The sequence below is a fragment of the Oncorhynchus gorbuscha genome, linkage group LG04, assembly GCF_021184085.1.
Source record: "Oncorhynchus gorbuscha isolate QuinsamMale2020 ecotype Even-year linkage group LG04, OgorEven_v1.0, whole genome shotgun sequence".
Taxonomy (NCBI): domain Eukaryota; kingdom Metazoa; phylum Chordata; class Actinopteri; order Salmoniformes; family Salmonidae; genus Oncorhynchus; species Oncorhynchus gorbuscha.
Window position 1 is genome coordinate 32,539,977 of NC_060176.1, and position 17,309 is coordinate 32,557,285.

The window sequence follows — 17,309 nt, forward strand, 5'->3', positions numbered from 1 at the left end:
ATAGCTGAGTGACTGAACTGTGTGAATGGTCCTATCTGTGTATATTCGTAAGAGAGAGAAAGAGAGAGGGGGGAAATCAGTAATGAAGTACACTGAACACAAATATAAACACATAATTTAAAGAGTTTCATAAGCTGAAATAAAATATCCCAGAAATGTTCCACACGCATACACAAAAAACATATTTCTCAAAATTGTTGTGCACAAATTTGCTTACATTCCTGATAGTGAGCATTTATCCTTTGCCAAGATAATCCAACCACCTGACAGGTGTGGCATATCAAGAAGCTAAAATGTGCAGTTTGGTCACACAACATAATGCCATAGATTTCTCAAGTTTTGAGGGAGCGGTGAAATTTGCATGCTGCCTACAGGAATGTCCACCAGAGCTGTTGCCAGATAATTGAATGATCCTTTCTCTACCATAAGCAGCCTCCAACATTGTTTTAAAGAATTTGGCAATACGTCCAACTGACCTCACAACCGCAGACCACGTTTGACCATTCCAGCCCAGCACCACCACATCCGGCTTCTTCACCTGCAGAATTGTCTGAGACCAGCTACAGGGACAGCTGATGAAACTTTGCACAACCGAAAAAATTCTGCACAAACTGTCAGAAACCGTCTCAGGGAAGCTCATCTGCGTCGTCCTAACCACCCCTAACTTGTCACAACACAACACAAATTGCCTCCACCAATCCAATGTGTTTAGATTTGTGGAAAGGACATACCTGGTGCACACTTCAGGAGAAAGGAGATATTTTTGGGATGCACCCATGCTCCACTTACACCTTGATCACACCAACAGTGTTCTTGCGTTTTGGTACACCAGAAGTACATTAATTCCCAATGGAATGCTGCCTTTGCCTTGCTGCATTGTGTTGCAGAGGCAGTGCTTCTACGTGGTGCATATGGTGGATTAATCGGAACGTATCTATCAAATTGTATGCGTAGGCTGCTTTACAGAAATGGTATCAGAAAGTGAATGCTGAACTTTTGTTGCACATATATCCAGACGAAGCAGTTTACCATTTTGCGTGGTTGAGGCGTTGGTTGTGACATCTACAGTATGGAAAGGCTCCAAACGTCCACGAGAGGTCACTAGACCCAAGTATAGACCCTAGGCTACTTAAGGTGAGAGCTCAATCAGGAGCACAGCACAGCAGCAGTTCACGAACATGAAAGCTCCAAGTTAGCAACCTCACCAAAGATTCGGACCGGTAAATGTTTATGAATTCTATTATGTTTGTACAGTCAATCTGGAATTATTGCATTGATGATTCACTGTGTACTCAACCAAAAAGTAGTCTTGCGTCACGTTATATTGCACTCCGTGCGCTGAAGGATTTTTGCTCACAAAGCTGCACAGCCCCCATACCTCACCTCGCAGATCAAGGAGCAGCATATAGGTCGCCTTGAACGAATGAATTGTCCTGCCTGGTAACTTTTTCTCTTAGGCAAGTACACTGGATGCATAGGATGCTTTTCCATTGTAGCTTTTTCCATTGGGACGTGCGTTCATCAGATCCAAATTTTGTGACATGCGAACTTAGGTAACGTGGTCGTTGGTTGACGTCTCACGAGAGCAATAGTTTACTGTAGTTTCTCTCTCACGCGCTCTCTCTCTGTCATTCACACATTTATTTATAACCCTTACCTTACGAAAAAAGGTTGCAGTCAGAGTTTCGGAAAGAAAGAAACAAAGAAAAAAAGCTGTTGGTGAGTAAGGCTGCTGGAATGCTGCATTACTGTGTTACAAAGTGCAGGAAACTGCTATTCCATAGTTCATGCAGCTTTTTACAGTAGTATCTTATACACACTAATAGTTTCCCCATATGTAAAACTCATGTATTATAATATGTGTACATATATGCGGGGAATTCGACATGTGTTAACATACATTTCCAGAATATATTCATTAAATATAGAAGTTGAGCACATAAACAAATATATAAAAATGGTATATATGTGGTGCAAACATCTATTTAATTAACATGTATCATGCTGAATCGTTTAATGTTGAGTCTATTGACCTCTGGTAGCTTGGCATGAGGCTCCCAAAGTGGGGTTTGCATGCAACAGTTTAAAGTTAATTATGCAACTATTGAAGCTACCTGCCATTTGTTAAACATACTAATATTAGCTATGTTTATTTCGAAAAGAGATACATGAACCTAGAAATATATTTCTCCTGAGCTGTCAATCACAATTTGAAATGCTTCTAAGCTCTGCCCCCAGCCCACCTCCAACTAACAGAGCAGCTATTGCAATGTTGAAAGTTCTCCAAATGGAGAAGGGCAGGTGTCAGCGCCAAAACTCGTTCTAATGGATAATGGCATTTTATTTGATAATATAATCATAACATTAATTTAAAATGTGTTTTTTACCTGGTGGGTAACAGAGGAAGAATATATTTTCTTAAACTGCCTGCGAGCAAGAGTTTTCACCGAGCTAGCTAACACATCTAGATATTAAAGCTTTGAGTTCATATGTGTTAGATATAATTGTATTGCCAACGCTAGCTAGTTAATGGTAAATGTAGCTTGCAAAGCAATATGCGTCTTGTTAGATAGCTTTTTAGTGAGGGCTGGGTTTCTCTGACCGCAATATAGCTAGAACTGGTTAGCTACTGTAGATCTAGCTAGAAATAATCATATTTTTCCCTGCAGTGGAGCCTTCTGATATTGAGCTTAACTGCCTATGGACAGACCCCATGCAATGGAAGTTAGTATTTTGTATAATTTAGCTCGCTGATGTGTGAAATTGTTTTTCTGACTCTGTCTCTGCATTACCCACATGTGAACTGTCAACTTGTGAGCCTAAAATTAGTCACTAGAGGTAAAGGAATCTGCATTGTAGGTATATGTTTGATGTTCATTAACATTTGTGACCGATCCAGTCCTATGTAGCAAAATTTGAAATGTTTTTTTTTTACATTGGATAAAAGAGTAGAGGTTCAGAGCTAGAAAATTGTATATCCATACACTGCTTTGAGGAACAATGGGGAAAGTAATCCTGCTTTGAAAGTTTATGAACTTGTAACCCCACTTTTGAGAAAATGGCCCTTGAATATTTTGGTACATCTACTGGAGAGCTCTTCTTTGTCTACACCCATTCAACATCGTTCACAACCTCTTAAGCCTTAGCCCCACCTATCTCTTTAAGAATTCACATGTGAGGCCATGTGCTAAACAGTGAGTAAGGTGTACTCACTAAGCAGAGCGAGTAAGTGTAGTTAATAACCAAATATTTCAAGACTAAAAGTGGTGAAAGTAGAAGAAAAATACACTCTACTCATTGGCCTAATACCCTAATCTGATTTTGGTGTAGGTCATGTTCTTCACATTACCACCTCTGGTAAACACACACTATATGAAATAACATCTGTTTATTTGTCACATGCACAGGATACAGAAGGTGGTAAACGGTACAGTGAAATGGTTAGTTGCATAGTAGCAATATAGAAAGTGTCCAGATAAATATTGTATAAATATTTTATAATTTTTAGATGATTTTTCCCAAGATACACTTGTATGGGTCATGTGAAAGAAAGGCTATAACCACCGCCCAGCCACATCCAGCTAAGTGGATGGGTCACTATTGTCTAACCATGTACACATGTTCATGAAATACAATAGATGCCCGTAATCACCTCCAGACACACTGGGTTAACTTGATCGGTAATGTTATCATCTGGCAAAGTAGAGTCTTTTGTTTAGCCATGTAGCTAGCTAGCTAAACACTGATGGTGCTTTCAAAATAACTGCGAACTTGAAAAAATATTAAGTCAAATCAGGATGTCAGTGATATTCAGATCGGAAAGTCGGGGCTTCAGAAAGAGGCCCGAGATCCTGAGTTGAAATTCCGAGTTGAACGACCGTTCAAAAATATTTTTTCCATTAGGAGCTTGTTTTTATTTTTTTAATAAAAAAATATTTTTGAGTTCCCCGTTGTCTTGAACAAACTGAAGTTGTAGATTTCCGAGTTCCCAGTTGTTTTGAACTTGGCAATAATCCCAACCCATACTGATTGTCATAGCTAGCCACCATGCATGAATCTCCAGGTAGCTAAAGCTAACCAACTAAGGTCAATGTTAGCTAGCTAGCTAACATTAGGCTATAACTAGCAATGCAAATGGCTTTCTGAGATACAAATAATATTACTACACAGATCATACATGTAACGTTAGCTAGCAAGCCAGCCAGCTAACGTTAGCTAGCTTGCAAACAGTATGCATTAACTTGCAATGAAAAATACTTTCTGACAAAGTTAGATATATCTCCCTCTCTGTCACAGATGCCATGTTTGCCCTTAGTTTGAAGATGTAATCTGGAGGCGTTTTTTTCTTTTTACAACAGCCTTCTGTCTTTTTTCCACCCTCCACATATTCACACTCAAACGCCTACATTTTCTCCATATCCTTAGCTATCATACTGTGCTTTCACTGGGCATTCCACTGATTTTCAAAATTCAGTCAGCTTCTTCCGTGACGACTACATGATTGGTCACAGTTTATTCCCCATCACTGTTGTCAGAAGACTTCACAATGTCTGGTTCAATTAAAATGTTTTTACCTAAATCAGGCATTTCCTCATTGCCTGATTCATTTTCAGAGTGAGGGAGAGTCCGTATGACACTATCGTCTTCCAGAAAGTTGAGAGCAGAAGCAACACTTTTGCAGTTCTTCAATGATATCTTTCAAAAAAGCTGCGGTAGAAAGGATTATCTACACATAGTGAGCAGCTGATGTTATGGACATGCTACATGGCAGACCAATCCGTTATCTCGGCAAATCATGGCTAGCAGGAAGGTTCCTGGCTTTTTCCGTGGCTAAACCAACTAGGCTCATAATTTAACAATTTCATTTGTATTTACAGATGGCAGAGAAGTTTGTTATTAAGGCACATGAAAGTTAACGTTACAGAAGGCATTTCTGCCAAACAATGCATTTTGATAAAAAATAAATGTTTACATAAAAATAAATGCCTCTCTTGTGAAGTAGTGACATGCGACATATGCCTAGTTTCCTGAAACAAGTTTTGTTAAAATAAATGCACCTTTATTAACCAGGTAGGTCAGTTGAGGACACGTTCTCATTTACAACTACGACTTAGCCACGATAAAGCAAAGCCGTGCGACAAAAACAACAGTTACACATGGGATAGACAAACGTACAGCCAACACAATATACAAGTATATATACAGTGTGTGCAAATGTAGTAAGATTAGGGAGGTAAGGCAATAAATAACCCATAGTGGCAAAATAATTACAATTTAGCAATAACACTGGAGGGATAGATAGATAAAGTAAGGTACTTAATTGTTACCCCAAAATTATTTTATTTTGAGATAAATACATCTGAATTGGATCGTTAAAGGGTACCACTACAGCGGCAAGTGTTTGTACACCTTTAGGAACAAATCTAAACCTTTTTTCCTAAGAGTAATATAATAGAGCCCCACAGTGGATGTGTCATAATGCCCATAAAACCAAGCGGTCAAACAGGGAAATGGTTCCAATCATTTTTCCACCATACATTTTTCTCATAGGTAATTTTAGAAACACTTAAAATAAGGGCTGTGTTTCGTGTACGCTAACCCTGGCATAACGTTTTGATAACCATGTAAATCACTTCCGGACAAGGTGACTTTTATCAATATATTAAGCTCCATTTACTCTCAGATTAGAAAATGATCATTAACATCAAAGTAGACATCATGCAAGTCTACAAATCCTTGCAAGCTCCTTCAAGTTATCTCCAGCTGACACCTTTGCTAACAGGTATTGTGTCAATTTAAAACTTGCCGAAGACAGTTCACAGATTATTACTACATTTAGCTGACAATAGATAGTTAATCCAGAGATTCTTATTTAAAAAAATATATATTTCACCTTTATTTAACCAGGTAGGCCAGTTGAGAACAAGTTCTCATTTACAACTGCGACCAGGCCAAGATAAAGCAGTGTGACAAAAAACAACACATACACATGGGATAGACAAACGTACAGTCAATAACATAATAGATTTTTCTATGTACAGAGTGTGCAAATGCAGTAAGGCAATAAATAGGCCATAGTGGTGAAATAATTACAATTTAGCATTAACACTGGAGTGATAGATGTACAGATGATGATGTGCAAGTAGAGATACTGGGGTGCAAAAGAGCAAACAAATAACAATTATGGGGATGAGGTAGCTGGATGGGCTATTTACAGATGGGCTGTGTAAGCTGCTCTGACAGCTGATGCTTAAAGTTAGTGAGGGAGATAAGTCTCCAACTTCAGTGATTTTGGCAATTTGTTCCAGTCATTGGAAGCAGAACTGGAAGGAAAGATGGCCAAAGGAGGTGTTAGCTTTGGGGATGAGCAGTGAAATATACCTGCTGGAACACGTGCTACGGGTGGGTGTTGCTATGGTGACAAGTGAGCTGAGATAAGGTGGAGCTTTACCTAGCAAAGACTTATAGATGACCTGGAGCGAGTGGGTTTGGTGAACGATATGTAGAGAGGACCATGGCACCTGACCACATGAATGAACAGTAGTCCAGGTGCGAGAGAACGAGACTGTATGACCTGCCTTGTTGATAGGACTGTTAAGACGGTAGAGCAACGCTTTATTATGGACAGACTTCTCATCTTAGCTACTGTTGTATCAATATGTTTTGACCATGACAGCTTACAATTCAGGGTCACTCCCAGCAGTTTAGTCACATCAACTTGCTGAATTTCCACATGATTTATTACAAGATTTAGATGGTTTAGGATTTAGTGAATGATTTGTCCCAAATGCAATGCTTTTAGTTTTGGAAATATTTAGGACTAATTTATTCCTTGCCACACATTATGAAACTAACTGCAGCTCTTTGTTAAGTGTTTCAGTCATTTCAGTTGCTGTAGTAGCTGATATTTATATTGTTGAGTCATCCGCATACATGGACACACTGGCATTAGTAAAGATTCTAAAAGTAAGGGGCCTAGACAGCTGCCCTGGGGAGTTCCTGATTCTACCTGGATTATGTTGGAGAGGCTTCCATTAAAGAACACCCTCTGTGTTCTGTTAAAGAGGTAACTCTTTATCCAGAATATAAAACCATAACATATCAGTTTTTCCAGCAGCAGACTATGATCGATAATGTCAAAAGCGGCACTGAACTCTAACAAAACATCCCCCACAATCGTTTTATCATCAATTTCTCTCAGCCAATCATCAGTAATTTGTGTATGTGCTGTGCTTGTTGAATATCCTTCTTTATAAGCGTGCTGAAAGTCTGTTAATTTGTTTACAGTTAAACAACATTGTATGTGGTCAAACACCATTTTTCCCAAATATTTACTAAGGGTTGGTAATAGGCTGACTGTTTGGCTATTTGATTTTATTTTTACTATTGTTAGGTTGTGGATTGACTTTTGCTTCTCTCCGGGCCTGAGGGCACACAGTTTCTAGTAGGCTTAAATTGAAGATATGGGAAATAGGAGTGACAATATCGTCCGTGATTATCCTCAGTAATTTTCCATCCAAATTGTCAAACCCTGGTGGCTTGTCATTGTTGATAGACAACAATTTTTTTCACCTCTTCCACACTGACTTAACAAAATGACAATTCTTGTCTTTCATCATTGGGTCAGATATACTGTACTTGGGTGTGTAGTGTCAGCGTTTGTTGCTGGCATATCATGCCTAAGTTTGCTAAACTTGCCAATGAAAAAATCATTAAAGTAGTTGGCAATATCAGTCTGGTTTATAATGAATGAGCCATCTGACTCGATGAATGATGGAGCTGAGTTTGCCTATTTTCCCAAAGTGTCCTTGACTGAGTGCCAAAGCTTTTTACTATCATTCTTTGTCATGTATCTTTGTTTCATAGTGTAGTTCTTAATGTGTGCATGCTTATTAGTAACTGAGAAAAGCCATTTCATAACCGTGTCAAGTGCAACGTCTGTTTGCTCCTCATTCCACACCACAGATCACCAAATATTCTTTACATCAACTACATAGGAATCACTACAAAACTTATTGTATGACCTCTTATACACTCTATTAGGCCCAGGCTTTGGAATTTTGGTTTTCCTAGATATGGCTTCTAAACTCAGCAAAAAAAGACGTCCCGGGCCTCCCGGGTGGCGCAGTGGTTAAGGGCGCTGTACTGCAGCGCCAGCTGAGCCATCAGAGACTCTGGGTTTGCGCCCAGGCTCTGTCGTAACCGGCCGCGACCGGGAGGTCCGTGGGGCGACGCACAATTGGCCGAGAGTCGTCCGGGTTAGGGAGGGTTTGGCAGGTAGGGATGTCCTTGTCTCATCGCGCACTAGAGACTCCTGTGGCGGGCCGGGCGCAGTGTGCGCTAGCCAAGGTTGCCAGGTGCACGATGTTTCCTCCGACACATTGGTGCGGCTGGCTTCCGGGTTGGATGCGCGCTGTGTAAAGAAGCAGTGCGACTTGGTTGGTTTGTGTATCGGAGGACCCATGATTTTCAACCTTCGTCTCTCCCGAGCCCGTACAGGAGTTGTAGCGATGAGACAAGATAGTAGCTACTAAAAACAATTGGATACCACGAAAAAGGGGTAAAAAAAAGACGTCCCTTTTTCAGGACCCTGTCTTTCAAAGATAAATCGTCTTCATTGTAAAGGGTTTAAACGCTGTTTCCCATGCTTGTTCAATGAACCAGAAACAATTCATGAACATGCACCTGTGGAACGGTCGTTAAGACACTAACAGCAGACAGACGATAGACAATCAAGGTCAGTTATAAAAACTTAGGACACTAAAGAGGCCTTTCTACTAACTCTGGAAAAACACCAAAAGAAAGATGCCCAGGGTCCCTGCTCATCTGTGTGAACGTGCCTTAGGCATGCTTCAAGGAGGCATGAGGACTGCAGATGTGGCCAGGGCAATAAATTGCAAATGTCCATACTGTGAGACGCCTAGACAGCGCTACAGTGAGACAGGATGGACAGCTGATCGCCCTCGCCATGGCAGAACACGTATAATACCTGCACTGGATCGGTACATCCAAACATCACAACTGCGGGACAGGTACAGGATGGCAACAACAACTGCCTGAGTTACACCAGGAATGCACAATCCCCCCATCAGTACTCAGACTGTCTGCAATAGGATGAGAGAGGCTGGACTGTAGGCCTGTTGTAAAGGCAGGTCCTCACCAAACATCACCGGCAACAATGTCGCCTATGGGCACAAACCCCATGTCGCTGGACCAGACAGGACTGGCAAAAAGTGGTCTTCACTGACGAGTCGCGGTTTTGTCTCACCAGGGGTGATGGTCGTTTATCGTCGAAGGAATGAGCATTACACCGAGACCTGTACTCGAGCGGGATCGATTTGTAGGTGGAGGGTCCGTCATGGTCTGGGGCAGTATGTCACAGCATCATCGGGCTGAGCTTGTTATTGCAGGCAATCTCAACGCTGTGCGTTACATGGAAGACATCCTCCTCCCTCATATGGTATCCTTCCTGCAGGCTCATCCTGACATGACCTTCCAGCATGACAATGCCACCAGCCATACTGCTCATCCTGTGCGTGATTTCCTGCAAGAGAGGAATGTCAGTGTTCTGCCTTGTCCACCGAAGAGCCCGGATCTCAATCCAATTGAACACATCTGAGACCTGTTGGATCGGAGGGTGAGGGCTAAGACCATTACCCCCAGATATGTCCGGGAACTTGCAGGTGCCTTGGTGGAAGAGTGGGGTAACATCTCACAGCAAGAAATGGAAAATCTGGTGCAGTCCATGAGGAGGAGATGCACTGCAGTCCATGAGGAGGAGATGCACTGCAGTACTTAATGTACTTTCAGTACTTTCTACTATGTTTGCATGCCCAATGATATACTGGCCACACCAGATACTGACTTACTTTTGACCCCCCTTTTGTTCAGGGACACATTATTACATTTCTGTTAGTCACATGTCTGTGGAACTTGTTCAGTGTATGTCTGTTGTTGAATCTTGTTATGTTCATACAAATATTTACACGTTTAGTTTGCTGAAAATAAACACAGTTCACAGTGAGAGGACGGTTCTTTTTTTGCTTTATATTGTGATTACTACATCCGATGGATGTGGATACTGCTTTCAAGCACATTTATGCAGCATTAGTAAAGATGTGATCAATACATGTTGCTTTAAGTCCTGTGCTGTTTGTAACTACTGTGGTAGGTTTATTAATAATCTGAACCAGGTTGCATGCACTGGTTACTGTTTGAAGGTTTTTCTTGAGTGGGCAGCTTGTTGAAAGCCAGTCAATATTTAAATCACCCAGAAAATATACCTCTCTGTTGTTATCACATACATTATCAAGCATTTCACACGTTATCCAGATTCTGACTGTTAGCACTTGGTTCCCACAAGAATGGGTTTTAAGTGAGGCAGTTGAACCTGTAGCAATATTACTTCAACAGTATTTAACATGAGATCCTATATAATATTTACAGTGGTTCTGAATATAAACAGCAACTCTTCCACCACTGACATTTCTGTGAATATAACAATGTATTGCTAACACTGTATCATAAAGGGTATTGTCTAAATAAGTTTCAGAGACAGTCAGAATATGAATGTCATCTGTTACTAGCAAGTTATTAATTTCATGAACCTTGTTTGTTAAGCTACATATGTTAGCGTGGGCTATTTTGAGCGCTTTTCATGTGTGCTTGCTTGTTTTCATTGCTATACTGGGAAGCTTAGCAGAAGTAGATATTCTCATGTTATTTATGTCAGTGCAAGGTGAGCTGTGCAGGGTGAGCTGCACACAGTGGACCACCTATTAGTTCGCATCGCCTCAATGCTAACAGCATAAATCGGGTTCATAGACCCATGATTGCTGCATATAATAGCTGTAGCATCAGCCGAGTAATTCGGGGCAGTTAAATGAAGATACTTACATTGTGTCTATGATGACTCAGCAACACAATGGTAGGGATTAACTGAGCTGGGCTTGGGTCATTGATAAGTCATTGTCAGAACGCAGCCTTATAATGCTGTGAAAGGATCCAGGAACTCAAATGATTTGTATGGATCCCATCCTCCTTTTAAAACGTGTTTTGTTTCCAAAAGTTATTGAGATTGTCAAGAAAAGTTACACCCATTGAGCTGCAATAGTTACATAGGCAGTTGTGTAGAGAAAGAATCCCGCTAAAGCGTTCAATAACACAATTCAGAGGGCACAGGGCCAGATATAATGGTTATTTTATTAGTGTCTAGCAGAGAGTCCGTCAGCTCTTTGAAATCCAGTTTCAACTGTTCAGAGCTGCCCTTCATAATGTCATTAAAACCCACATGGACTACGATAGAATTGATGTCCATGTCCTGGCGTAGTACATTCGAATGCAGCTTAGTAATGTAATTTACTCAAGCTCCGGGATAGGACATTGTTTCACCAGGAACAGTCACGTTTCTTACCATAGAGCTGCCCAAAATCACGGCTGGCGAGAAGGATAAGGAAATCCACACGCTCCCACGCTTCACAGCATGGTGCAGGCCTGTGTTCTGTTGTACCCCTTTTCATACTACGTTTCTACTTTCTACTATGTTTGCATGCCCAATGATAATTTGGGGCCATCGGCCACCACTATTTTGTTCAATAGCTGAGGGAGTTTAGCAAACCTAATTGAGAAAATAACATAGACAGTGCTATGCATACAAGGACTGTGTCACACCCTGGCCTTAGTTATCTTTGTTTTCTTTATTATTTTGGTTAGGCCAGGGTGTGACATGGGTGATGTATGGTTTTGTCTCATCTAGGGTGTTTGTACTGTCTAGGGGTTTTTGTAGATTTATGGGGTTGTGTTTATGCAAGTCTATGGTTGCCTAGATTGGTTCTCAATCGGAGGCAGGTGTTTATCGTTGTCTCTGATTGGGAACCATATTTAGGCAGCCATGTTCTTTGGGTATTTTGTGGGTGATTATTTCTGTGTCTGTTTCACCACACGGTACTGTTTAGGTTTTCGTTCGTTTCCCGTTTATTGTTTTTGTATCAGTTGTGTTCATGTTGTGTATTTCTTATTAAAAGAACCATGGACACTTACCATGCCGCATATTGGTCCTCCGATCCTTCTCGTCTCCTCTTCAGACGAAGAGGAGGAATATCGTGACACTTTCCATCCGTGATATCAAATGTATATTTTTAAGCATGTTTTGCTGGGATTTATTTTTTGTCATCAGCGGTGGCAATGCTACAAAAAAATGTTTTGTAGAATGACCTGGTGACTAAGTCATTCTACTCAAATGCTTGAAAATAAAATGTTGACACCATCTGGAATAAAACTGATTTGCGCCACTGCACTGTAGGGAGATAAGGAGTAAGTGGTGGCTAGTGGCTCTCATACGCGCCACTGCTCGCTCTGTTTTCTACAAATATATGTTGTAACACTGAGTGATCGAGTGTGTCAATTTAGTAGGAAAACAGAAGACAGTCCTCCCCTCCTCGACAGCCTCCTTTTGGCTTGGAAGCACAAGGATTTCCTAAAGCGAAATAGTTTTGATATCTGCCACACCCCCTTTGTATCAGCTGTTGTATTGTCAGAGGAGAAAAGCATGCGCACAAATCTTTTTTGCACAACTAAATTCATTTGTTTTTATCACTTTTTAAACATTTTATTTTAACATTTACATAATTTGCCTGATGATGCGCGAGTGGAGAAGGAGCTTCTTATTTTATACAAGCACATTTCCGTCCACGTTCACTCTCCCAGCCACCTCTCAATTACCTTTGACCTTTTTTAAAAGGAGGCGAAAAGGGAATTTGGACATCCCCATCTGCATATCATTTGCAACATCACACTCTTTGCTCTATACTGCAGTGTTTCTCAATCCTGGTCCAGAGGACCCAAAAGGGTGCACTTTTTAGTTTTTGCTGTATCACACACACACTTAATTCAACTAATCAACTCATTAACAAGCCTTTGAATTTAATAAGTGCTAGAGCAAAAACAAAAATGTGCATCCCTTTGGGACCAGGATTGGGGAACACAGAACACTTTCAGTACAGCAATCTTGAACTTCACTGCTGGTATTCACATTTTTGGCATTGATTTCCTTACACTGTATACAATATGTACATTTGTGATTTGATAGATTTTTCCCTTTAATCAGATTTCTTGCATTGCATATGATCTGAGCATGTGATATGAATGAACTTTTATTTATTTTATAAAGTAAACTATGATTTTGTCATCTCTTAAAGCTTGCTTGAGCAGCAGCATCTGGGACCTGTATGGAGACAGAACAAACCCAGGTTGGTCCCAAGTGGTCATCCCAATTGAAAATCACATTTACAGCCTAGTTATTGCCCATATTCTGTAGGTCTCACTAGACACCCATCCTATACCCAGATGTAACCCATTTGGGTAAACACCCGGGACCCTTGTTTGCAACTTACGAAGCCCAACATTAACCCAAATACCCCAACATGGCAACCACGTGGAGCCAACATGGTTCATGAGGACCAAACTTTGTGGGTCCTTAACTTGGGGACCCTGTTAGGGCTGGCAGGTATACTGTATTTTATGATATACCGGTATTGAAGCAGGGACCGGTTTGGGTTTTTGCTTTTATACCGTTATTTGAGTGTTTTGTTTTGCTAAATGTGATACGGTATGTGTAATGTCAATTTTTATTGTTTACTTCGCTACTTGAATCATCTCTCTCTGCTCTTTCTCACCGTGCCACTTTCCACACAGACCTTGCCATGCCCCATCACTCAAAGAGAGCATTTGATGTTCCTCAACCGCGAAACAACAATGTGGTTTTCACTTTGCTTCTTTAATATAAATCCACTAGCATTATATAATTACACTTAGTTTGTGTTTCTTAAATCAGCAAACAGCTAGTTTGTCTTTTCTTAGCAAGTTGCACTAAATCTTGTGAGACGCTAATTGTTAGCCACTAATGTTAATAGCTAGCTAGCTAATAAATGTACAGAGTAAGAGCAAACATAGCTAGCTAGTACAGCCTGATAATAACAGTGATTGTGTAGACCTAAATCAGCATGTTTGTGCAAAAGTATCTTCTAAATCAAAGAGGAATATGCAAAGCAAGAATATGTTAGCTACATGACGTAGCTAAGAGAGAACATGCAATGTAGCCAATGCTTATAGGGTCCCCTAGGAAAAACATATCAACACTTTAGTTCTTACCCTGTCATTATAACTCCTCCCTGGCATTTTGATTTGTCATCTCAAACAACACCATATTCAATGTGCCCACTATTATATTCGAACTATAGAATTCGAATAGTCGTTCTATTTCCATGTTTCCAACAGTTTTGCTCTAATTCGCAAGTCAAATTGCAATTGTAACATTTCTTTAAAAATACATCCTAGATTATTTGCACATATCGTGCAGCCCTACGTGGAAATTCTCTCAATTGAGCAGTGGTGTAAAGTACTTAAGTAAAAATACTTTCAAGTACTACTTAAGTCTGTTTTTTTGGTATCTGTACTTTAATACTTTTACTCAACTACATTCCCAAAGAAAATACTGTACTTGTTACTCCATATATTTTCCCTGACACCTAAAAGTACTCATTACATTTTGAATGCTTAGCAGGAAAGGAAAATGGTCCAATTCACACGCTTGTCAAGAGAACATCCCTTTTCATCTACTACATCTGATCTGGAGGACTCACTAAACACACAAATGATTTGTTTGTCAATTATGTGTTGGAGTGTGCCCCTGGCTATCTGTAAATAAATAAAAATTGTGCCATCTGGCTTGCTTAATTTTAATGATTTTTTTTATATATATACTTTTGATACTTCAGTACATTTTATCAATTACATTTACTTTTGATACTTGAGTACATTTAAAACCAAATACTTTTAGAAATTTACTCAAAGTAGTGTTTTACTGGGTGACTTTTACTTGAGTCATTTTGTATTAACGTATATTTTGCTCAAGTATGACAATTGGTTATAAGTGCTTGAGTTATAAGTGCTGAAATTAGTTTTGGTTGAATTGAATAGTATAAAGGATGGAGAAACATTGATTTCAAACATTGACAATTGATTTCAATGAGTCTGTTGCCACCCTAGGATAACTTACTACGCATAAGAAAAGTATAACTTTTATTATTCAAAAATATACCGTCCATTTAAAAAGAAAATTACTATGATATAATATTTTGGCCATATCGCCCAGCCCTAGCCCCTGTTGGTAAGAGCACATTTGCCCCCAAGAAGCCCAAAATGAACCCACATAAAAGCCAACAGACAACTTTGTGGGTCCCTGTTGGGGAATGGGGGATACCTTGTCAGTTGTACAACTGAATGCATTCAAATGAAATGTGTCTTTCACCTTTAACCCAACCCCCTGAATCAGAGCAGTATGGGGGGCTGCCTTAATCGACAGCTACATCATCAATGCCCAGGAAACAGTGGGTTAACTGCCTTGCTCAGGAGCAGAACAACAGATTTTTAACTTGTCAGCTCTGTGATTCGATCCAGACACCTTTTGGTTACTGGCCCAACACTCCTACCTGCCAGGCTACCTTGGGTTTCCCTCATGGGCCCTGTGGAACAGCCCTTCATTTAAACATATGGACACCACATGGAAAACCCCACCCATAGTAATCAATTGACAGATCTGAAACCCTACCAACTGACTCACAAATATCCTGCTCCTGCCCTAACAATCCCATCCACAGTGCTTGATTGACAGGCCAAACTGTTAAGTATGTGGCCAGGATGATCCATGACAATAAGGAAATTAAATAATTGAAAATGGGAGGAATAAAACTGTTTTACCCAATAAGGATTAGAATTTTGTACTTGGTGGGTAAATAAATTTTAAAAATGCACAAGGTTTCAACTTATTTTTGTCAAATGTAGTCTAATTACAAATTAACTATATTTTTACAATGTTCTTTCCCAATATGGCAGTGCTATTTGGCAGTGCATTGAACAAGAACTGGCAACTTTTGTACAACTTATACACATTTTTAACTTAATTAAAAATGAAAAGCTTAAATGTCTTGAGTCAGTAAGTATTCAACCCCTTTGGTATGGCAAACCTAAATAAGTTCAGGAGTAAAGCTTTGCTTAATAAGTCACATAATAAGTAGCATGGACTTACTCTGTGTGCAGTAATAGTGTTTAACTGGATTTTTGAATGACTACCTCTACTCCACTATCTGTAAGATCCCTCAGTCGGGCAGTGCATTTCAAACACAGATTTAACCAAAAAGACCAGGGAGGTTTTCCAATGCCTTGCAAAGAAGGGCACCTATGGATGGATGGATGGATCATTGAATATCCCTTTGATCTTGGTGAAGTTATTATAACTTTGGACGGTGCATCAATACACCTAATCACTACAAAGATAGTCGTCCTTCCTAACTCTGTTGCCGGAGGGGAAGGAAACCGCTCAGGGATATCACCATGAGGCCAATGGTGACTTTAAAACAGAGTTTAATGGCTGTGATAGGAGAATCAAAAAGGATAAAAAATAATGTAGTTTCTCCACAATACTAACTTAAAGGACAGAGTGAAAAGAAGGAAGCCTGTATAGAATAAAAATATTCCAAAACATGCATCCTGTTTGCAATAATTCACAAAAGTAAAACTGCAACAAATGTGGCAAAGAAATCAACTTTGTCCTGAATACAAAGCATTATGTTTGGGGCAAACACAACACATCACTGAGTACCACTCTTCATATTTTCAAGCATGGTGGTAGCAGCATCATGTTATGGGTATGCATGTCATCGGTAAGGACTAGGGCGATTTTTAGGATAAAAAGAAACGCAATAGAGCTAAGGACAGTTAACATCCTAGAGGAAAACTTGGTTCGGTCTGCTTTCCAACTGAGACTGGGAGAAAAAAATCTCATTTCAAGCAGGACAATGACCTAAAACACAAGGACAAATATACACTGGAGTTGCTTACCGAGACGACATTGAATGTTCGTGAGTGGCCTAGTTACAGTTTTGACTTAAATCGGTTTGAACATATATGACACGACTTGAAAATGGCTCTAGCAATGATCAGCAACCAACTTGAAGAGCTTGAAGAATGTAAAAATAATAAGACTTACCCAGAAAGACTCACACCTGTAATCACCTGAAAGGTGTGCCGAGTACAACCTTACAGGTTGTACTTACATCTTAAGCTATAGCCCGCCCGTAAACTCAGAGCTTTGAATTGACGGACGTACAATCTGACAATGTTTCACAGTCTGGCAGAGGAGTAGGGTTGATCCAAGCATTCAGCCAGTTAGCTTGGGTGCTGGACAAAATTTGGTTAGCTACTTACAGAAACACATGAGAGAACAGCTCACTGACCATTTCTCTCCCTAGCAG

The 17,309-nt window shown here is 40.1% G+C and overlaps 1 protein-coding gene across 1 annotated transcript in view; it reads left to right on the forward strand.

Annotated features, from left to right (window-relative positions):
- Positions 1–1,169: 1,169 nt before the first annotated feature.
- LOC124033964 (rho guanine nucleotide exchange factor 28-like) overlaps positions 1,170–17,309 on the forward strand; it is a 202,178-nt gene continuing 186,038 nt past the window's right edge. The window contains exon 1 of the mRNA XM_046346515.1: positions 1,170–1,220. The gene's annotated coding sequence lies outside the window, so the exon portion shown is untranslated. The remainder of the gene's footprint in view (positions 1,221–17,309) is intronic.